This window comes from Lepidothrix coronata, unplaced genomic scaffold (genome assembly GCF_001604755.1).
Source record: "Lepidothrix coronata isolate B3197 unplaced genomic scaffold, Lepidothrix_coronata-1.0 Scaffold291, whole genome shotgun sequence".
Lineage (NCBI taxonomy): Eukaryota > Metazoa > Chordata > Aves > Passeriformes > Pipridae > Lepidothrix > Lepidothrix coronata.
Window position 1 is genome coordinate 578,562 of NW_016690471.1, and position 8,541 is coordinate 587,102.

Consider the following 8,541-nt stretch of genomic DNA (forward strand, 5'->3'; position numbering starts at 1 on the left):
AAAAATGGCCACGTTCAACATTAGAGCGGGGTGTTTTTAATTAAAATTGATTTTGGACTAAGTCCCTAACTAGTGTTTCTAATGGCTGCCATTTTTTTTTTCACTGATTGCAAAAGGAAAAAAAAAAAAAAGAAAAAGAAGAAAAAAAGAAAAAGAAAAAAAAAAGAAAAAGAAAAAAAAAGAAAAAGAACAACTCGAAGTTTAAAAATAAAGAAGGAGGAGGGAGAGACAGGAGAGGGGGGAAGGAGCGAGGTCGGGATACACGGAGCAGCTGCCTTGGATTTCAAGTGTCAGAGCCTAAGCAGGATAGAAAAGCTCTGCTTTGGTAACTCAGCCCCGTTCTCTGCCCTTCCAGAAGTTTTCACATCCCCGGAGTGCCAGCGAGCGGAAGGGATTTGTTTGACTGCGCGAGCCGGGCTATCGAGACCACAGATCTCGTGTTACAGCCCTTATTCCTCTTTTTATTAATTAATTTTTGGCAGAGTCTTTATCAGGATTCTTTTAATTATCAGCCCTTGGTACAGCCTTAATCCTGTGAATACACTGAAGTTAATTCCTGGGTTATTATGAGCTGTAGCCTGCGGGAACCGAAGCTCGCTCGTAATTTGTTAATGAAAGTTGGGATTTCTCCGAGGTGCCTGTGGGTGGTGGATCCTCACTCCCGGGTAGTTTGGGGTTGGATTCTGCCCCTCTGTTGTAAAAGGGCAGTTTTAACCCTGTTAAAATAAAGCCACGGGAGGGTTTCTGACCCTCTCAGGTGAGCTCACCCCGCGGCGCAGGGACAGCTTTGGGGGGTGCTGGTGTTTGTTTTGAAATGTTACTCATCTAAATGAAGCAGAAAACCAGGAATTTCACGTGTGGCCAAAGGTGTCTGAATGCCAGTCCTTGTTCCTTGGGCTGCCCAGGGTTTCCTGGGGAGGCAGGAGGGAAATCCCCAAACTCTGGGATGAGGTGGCAAAGACCTGCGAAACAAATGCAGCTTCGTTTTTGCCATTTCCCCCTGATTTTAAGCCAGTTTTAAAGGACAGGCCGGTCCCTTTCTGTGCCCATCGAGTCTCAACTCGAGGCTGAGGATTTCTCTGCAGTTCTCTGCTGCAAATATTTGGCTAATTACTAAAACATGGATAAACCCAAGCAGAGCCTGGTGCTGCAAATCTGCCGCTCCGGGCTCGAGCCTCCCTCTGCTCGTGCTCCGGAGATCTCCAGCCACTAATTCCCTATTAAGAAGGTTCCCCAAAGAACCCAGGCCCGCTGTTGTTTTTCCTCCAAGTGGAAATGCACTCTTCCATGGCACAGCCCTCACCCAGCTGATGGTTTTTCCTCCGGTCCCTCGTGGCTGCAGTTTACCAGTAATTGCTGCCTTTGGGCAACTCTCTGTTCTCATCGTGTCCCTGAAGCAGCATCTCATTGTCCCCACAGTGGCAGTGGCTCTGCCAAGGGCCAAACAGGGACTGGGGGCGAGATGAGATGGAGAAACCCTCCTGGGGGAAGGCAGGGAATGATGCCCTGGGTGATTTTTCTCAACCACTACAAAGCAAATTCGGGGGACAATTTAGCTGAAGCCGCCGTGGGTTCGTGTGGGTTGCAGGGAGTTTAAACTTCCTCCATCTCGTGTTTTTTGCTTCGTGCCTGGGTGGAAAAAAAGGGTTAATTTTGGAGCTCGTTTGGGAGGGAGAAAGGGGGGAAATGTGCCATACTGCAGAGTGGGATAAAGCAGAAAAGATGCAGATGGGTCGGTCTTGCAGGAGGCATTCTGGAGCCGGGCCAGCTGCATTTTCCACATGCCGTAGGAGTTGGGCCTCGGACAGATGGGACTCTGGGGTCACCCGAGAAAACTCCAGTGAAAAGGTTACCTTGTAGGAGCATTAGACACACTTCTCACCAGAGCCCGGGGGTCAGGCACACTCTACTGTACAGCCACCGTGCCAGAGAAAACAAACAGCCCCGGCCTGCACAATGTCAGGGGCTGTGGGAAGGACTTTAAAAAAATAATTAAAGGCCCCTGCAAGGCTTTCCTGGGCAGAGAGAGGCTGGAGGCAGCTGAAGGTTCTCGCTGCCTCCTGTTAGGAGGAATTATAAGGCTCCCTGTGTTCTTGGTCTTCCCAAAACAAGCTGCAGTGTGCGTGTGGGGGGGAAGTTTTGGGGGCTCTTTGGAGCTGAATTTCTCTGTGAGTGTGGGGAAAACAGGCTGAGTGCTGCGTTTTGCTCCTTCCCAAGGTTGGATCTCGAGTAGTGAGTGAAGTCTGGAGGTCTCAGCCCCTGTTCTGCCCCACTTTCCAGCTCCAGAGGGGCTTGGGAGACACTGAGCAAAGTCTGGAGGTCTCAGCCCTGGTCCTGCCCCACTTTCCAGCTCCGGAGGGGTTTGGGAACGTGGCTCCGGCACCCAGTGCCAGCTTTTGGAAAGTCAGACAGATGTTTCCTCATTTAGCTCAGCGTGGCTTGTCAGTCATCCCGAGGGGGAAATTAAAATGGGCTCGGGACAGGCAGGGCTCTGTCTGCTGCAGCCACTGCAAAGGCAGATGAAAAGCTTGATTTTTATGATATTTTTTTTTTTTTTGCCCCCATGTTGTGGCCTTGGCGTCTGTGTTTATTTACCCGTTTTATTTTTAGATGGAATGAATCATCTCTTCGGGGCAGGGGGGCAGAAAATCCCTCTCTCCCTCTCCCTCTCCCCCTCGCAGCGCATTTTGTTGTTTTGTGTTGATTTTGCCAGAAGAATTCAGCGATTCTTCTGGCAGAGTGAATGTGGGTAATAACAGTGTGTTTGCAGCAATTTGTGGGGTTTATTCTCTCCCATCTGGTAGTCTTGGAGCACTTCATACCCGTTCTTTGTGAGAAACCTGATGGATTAATCATTACCCTCACTTTTCAGTTGGGGAAACTGAGGCAGCTGCGGGCACTGGGGGTCTGCAAGAAGGCAGGAAAATTAAGGTATTCCTGAAATTCTCCTCCTCTTGAGGCAAAACACCTCTGGATATCTACAGATTGCACCTAAATCTCCTGGTCTAAATCTCATTAGAGCCAGTGGAAAAAAACCTCTTTGGGCTCAGGCCTCGGTGATGAGGTTAAAAACCAGCAAGACTCTGGTTTCCTTAACCTTTGTGCTGCTTAATTTTGCTCTGGATTAATAGGTTGTTCTGCTCTATTAGCAGCAGGGCTCGTTCGCTCTTGCCTCATTTTCCTTGGAATAATAAGGCCAAAAAAATTACGCCTTGCTGGAAGAGAGAGGGGGGCAAAAAGGGAAGGAGCCAAGGTTTCACCCTCGGATAAAAGCGCGACGGCACCTTCAGGGATGCTCGGGGTTGATTTGGGATAAAACCCCCCCATCCCAGCAGTGGGAAACACAAAGAGAGGTTTTGCCTCTCCCCTTTTGTTGGGAACGTGGAGCTCTGCAGCCTCCCTTTCCCGGGGCTGTGTCAGGGCCTTTCTCAGGCTCGGGGGGGTTTTTTTTTTCGGGGGCTCTTTGTGAAAGGCGAGCTGTCGCCTTCCCTTCCTCCCCGGGATGAATCCCCCCTCGCCTCAGGGCCCATAACCCAGCGGGCAGGGTCATGGCTGGTTTAGATGGTGCTCTCTCTCTCTCTCTCTCTGCCGAGGGATGTCTGCGTTTGGGGGGAGAAGAATGTGTGTTAAAAGGACTAATGGTCCCACTGTCCATCAGGCCGGGCGGCCCTCGAGGTCATCCGGCGGTCAAAACCAAATCATTCCAGCCTGTTCCCGGTGGCCACACGGAGTTCACTGCCTCGTGGTGCCCTGTGGCAGCCGGAGGGCTCGGCTTTCACTCGGGAGTTTTGGGAGGATGTGGCCCAGGGTGATGTTTTTCTCCTTAGCAACTGTGGGTGCACGCGCGGGGCTCGGCTTCGCCTCGGGAAGGAAGCAAATTAAACCTCCCCGGAATGAGGGAGAGACAGAGGGACAGATCCCAACTCTGCGGGTGCAGGGGGAGTTTGGGAAGGCTGGCACTTCTGTGCACAAGTGTTTACATGGGAAGAGGGACTTTGCCCTGTGTGAACACAAGGGAGATGCTCCGTTGTCAGATGGAGAAACCCAATCCCAGATTTGGGGCTGGAGGTGGATTTGGTGTAACTGGGGTGAAAAAAATGGTGCTTTCTGCCTTCTGGGAGGTGCTGGTTTGGGGTTTTCTGCGTGGGCTTCATTGCCCTCTGCTGACAGTGGCTGGGTTGGGTGCAGGTGCTGGGGCTGGAGCTGGGAGCACAGGCTGGATGCGGGGTCCTGGGGGATGGAGATGCTCAAAACCATCCCAGAGCCTGCTGCCAGATTCTGCAAATGGCAGCAATTCCTGCAGCATTCCAAGCTCCTGCAGCCAGACTGTTCAGGACATTTAAAATCCTGGCTCTGGTTAAAAATGTTCGGATTTTAAAATTATCCCTAATGAAATCTGGTTTAAATTGACCAAACTGCAGAGAGAGAGAGAGAGAGAGAGGGAGATCTCGTCTTCTCCCGACTTCAAGTTCTCAGGCTAAATTGTTTTTCCCTGGACAGGGAAGAGAGTCAGACCTGAGGGGCTCGTTATGTTCTTTTGCTACTTCATCAAAATCAGAGGGAGCAGATCCCTGCCCAGCCCCTGCCAATACCTCCCACCCTGGGCCTGCCTGGACAGGGATGGGATCCAGTCCACTTCAAACTGGAGGATGGGAAAGACCATTCCCACCAGGATGTGCAGGCTCAGGTCCATCCTGGCCCTGCCCACTGGAAAAGATGTTAACTGGAGGAACTGGAAGATGCCCAAAATGAAAGCTAAATATAATATAACACTCAAGCTCTCCCTGCCTCTTCCAGGATTTTCCTCTTAGGGGTCAAACCCTCCCTTTCCTGCTCTGTTCTAAATCAGGTCGTTCTTTTTCTCTATTCTTAAACATTTCCTTAAAAGAAACCCCCTCCTGCCTCTCCACCTTATCTTTATGGCGTTGCTGCTTTATTCCTTACATTGTTTCCCAGATAAGCCCTCGTGCCAGAGACTGGGAGCCTTTTCCATCCCTCAGCCAGGTCTTTTAAAGCCTGTTCATTACACAGGGACACCCTTTGGCATCAAAGGCGTTGGGTAAACCCTGAGTTCATGGCTCTGTTCAGTTGAATCCTTAAAATTTATGCTTAATTACAAAATGGATTAGAATGTAGCACAACCTCTCGGTGTAAAAGGCACTGCATTAGTTGTGATTAAAATTGAATGACTGACTGTGCTGGAATTACATTGGAAGGGAGTCCCAGAGTGGTGATAGCAGTGCTTGGTCTCCTCCAGTGCCTCCTGTATTCCCATGGTACCTTATGAACTCCTAAAACACCCTTACAAAGCACTGTATAAATAGAAATACCCCACGAAATTCCGTGAGTTTGGCAATTCCTGTGTCCCCATTACCCACATCTCGTGCAGAGCCCAAAGGCAGAGGGAGATCTCCAGGTTGGGAAGACCTTGGGTGTCACTCACATCCTCTGGGGTGGCCACAGTCCCCTGCTCTGCTCCTTGCCATGAAATTTGAACCACAGCACATTCCCTGCTTCCTATTCCACCTTCCAAGTGAGCTGTGCAGGTTCTTCCCCCCTTGTATTTTTAATATCAGCCCTCTCTCCCCTCCTGGTTCTCTGTTCTTTCCAGGAGAGGCCACTGGAAGCGGATATGGATTAAGAAGGGCTGGTTTTCCCAATCCTCAGGGGTTTTGTCCTCTGTGGAACTGAGAACTGTTGGCCTCCCACTTTCTTTTCTGCTTAAAAGATGCCAAGATCCTCAGGAAGTCTTGTACCTTCAGGAGCTGGGGCTCTGAAGGCAGCAAGAGCCAAATGTGTGAGCTGGAGTCGCTGCTCTGCTTCTCCGGGTGCCTGGGGAGCTTCTCAGGGATGGAGGGAGACACTGATCCAAAGAGCTCCTCTGAACTCTCCCTGCTGGGAAGGACAGGGAGGAAAAGGCCCCTCAGCCAAGTGGAGGAATTAATTGGCTTTTTTTTTCTGGGCAAGACTTTTCCCCAAGCATCAGATTTGGAGATGTGCTGGTGAGGATGGAGCTCGTCCCCCTTCCCCATGGTAGGTCACAGAGGGGTGCAGGGGCAGGAAGATGGGATGCCACCCCTTTCCTTGGTCCACAGCTATCCAGGAAGACCTTTCCTGTGCTGTTTGGATTTCAGGACACTGCTCAGCTGGGTTTCAGGCTGTGTTCTGCCACCTCTTGTCACCCGCAGGCTCAGAACGTCCTGTCACCCCCTCAGGAGTTTTCTGAACTTCTGGTCTTGCTCTTTAGAAATGATGTTGCCTGTCAAGCAGTGCTGTCCATTCAAGGTTCTGCTTTGTCTTCAGGAGTCTCCAGCATTTAACTGGGGTCCTGCTATTTTGGGAAGTGCACAGGAATGCCGGGCCACTAAATGATGTTTAATCAGCTGCTCACCAAAACACTGGTGGAGACCTTCACTTGGGCCCTGCATTAATGACACAGTGAGGGATGTGAAGCTTCTGGGCTCCCTCACAGCGAGCTGTGTGTGCTGTTTTCCCGTGGTTTGAAACGAGATTAATAGTAAAAATTGCTGCTTTCTGTTTGAACTCAGCTGGTGAGTTCGAGGCGAGAGTGGAACACGCTTTGCCTTGGTTTGCTCATTGATTAAACCCCGTGACAACACCCAGCATCCCTCTGCCCACCCTCCCTTTTCCCAGGAGTAACTCGGGAACGTTGCCGTGGGTTTGATGTGCTCTGGCAGGAGCTGCTGAATGCGAGGAAAAATTGATGTAAGGAAAAATTCCCGACTAAAGGGACTCCTCTGTGGAAAACCAGCTCGTCTCTGAAGCCTCACCCGACTTTTCCTGGCCCCTCTTCTAAGAAGTCAATGTATTTGTTCTGTTTCTGCAGGGCTGCACTGGTACAACAGGTTCTGTGGCTCCAGGTTTTCCTTCTGCTCCATCCCTGTATCCCTCAATCCCTGTGGTGTTCCTTTTTCCAAGGCCTGCCACAGGGATTTGGGTGTTGTTGGATCCCAGTTGTGTTGAGAGCCAGCTTGGAGCTGTCCCTCTGCTCCGAGCAGGATGGATGCTCCTCTCTGCCCATCCCTTCGGATCAGGCTCAGGAGGAGCTGTCAGAGCAGTTGGTTCTTGGTCTCCACTGAGTCATTTGGAGCAAATGGCTTTGCTTTGCTTCCTCCATCTCCAAAACGGGATTAATGCCACTAAAACTCCTATAAAGACCCTCGAAGCCTCTGCATAAAAGCCCCCCAACACTGTGCAGTCCCCGGGCCGCAGCTTTGGCTGCTCCAGCGGATCTGCACCAGGAATCCATTTTTCTCGAGGGCATCAACCTGTCATCCCAGTTTGGCAAATCCTGGAAGTTGTCCTGCTCCAGAGCAGCACAACCAGCTCTGCTTGGAAACATCTCCCCTCACCAGGAGGAGAATCCATAACGAGCTCCCGGCCAGGCTTCCACCCTCCCCTGTCAGCTGCAGGTTCCACTCACTAAATGAAGGAGGGAAGTTGCTTTCCCGGTGGTGGAGGTGGCTCTGTCATCCTTCCTCTGGCCCTCTCGCTCTTCTCCTCACACACGTGGTGTGTCTTCCCCCTCTGTCAGCCCATTTACCTGGCCCCTCTCGTCGGGGCTGACAGATGGGGGTTGTCAAGTGTGTCCTCGTGCTCCCTTCCAGCTCCGAGCCCGACGTCCACCGGGCCATTCAATTAGGCTGAATTGGGAGGATAATTTACTGACCCCTCTCTCTCCTTTAGCAGGTAAACTCGAGAATCATAGACACGCGGCTCCCGCTCCCGCTGACCTTGGGAGGCAAATTTAAGAGGATTTATTGTCGTCAGCTGCAGGCAAATATTGCAGACGCTCCCGTTTGGTCGGAGGGGGCTGCCGGGGCGTTTGTGCCCGCGCGTTGTTTAATAACATTTCGCTTAACTCGCCGTGATTAATTCGGTTGATATTAATTAATTACGGCGCGATATCGGAGCGGAGCCCGCGACGCTTTTTCATCCGGGTTTTCGTCTGACGTGTGGCACTGGCTGATGGGCCCTTTTTAAAAACCATCAAGCCCTGGTTAGGGTGGGAACGGGCTGCGTGGTGGGGCCGTGTCCCCCCAGCTCCCTGCCCTGACCTGTGGCACACCCGGGCTCCACTTTTAATTTTTTTTTTTTAAGGCAACGATCGCCCTGAACCTCCAGATCCATCACTTTATTGGAAAGGTATAAAAACCCGGCAGATCTAATTTCCTTCCTTTGACTCTCTTTATTAGGGGATTGGTTCTATCTCGTGTCCCCGCAGACTGATATTTTATTAGCTGTTAACAATGATCTGATAGAGGCAAAAGAAGTTCACGTTCCGCCGGGTTATTTATTCGCGTGTGTTTGTTCCTGCGCGAGGGTTGTTCCTCCCCCCTCCTCCTCTCCCGCCTTTGGACATTTCCAGCCGGGAAGCCTCGTCGGGAAATGTCGCCACTGCCACCTGCTTGTGGAGTCGGGATTGACACGCGCCCGCCGCGCGGGATGCGGGATGTGGGGTGCGGGATGTGGGATGTGGGATTCTGGAAATGAGGGATGTGGGATGCTGGATGTGGGATA

At 51.4% G+C, this 8,541-nt stretch overlaps 1 protein-coding gene across 1 annotated transcript in view; it reads left to right on the top strand.

Moving 5' to 3' along the window:
• SKAP1 (src kinase associated phosphoprotein 1) overlaps positions 1-8,541 on the top strand; it is a 153,883-nt gene that overhangs the window by 75,350 nt on the left and 69,992 nt on the right. The window lies entirely within an intron of this gene.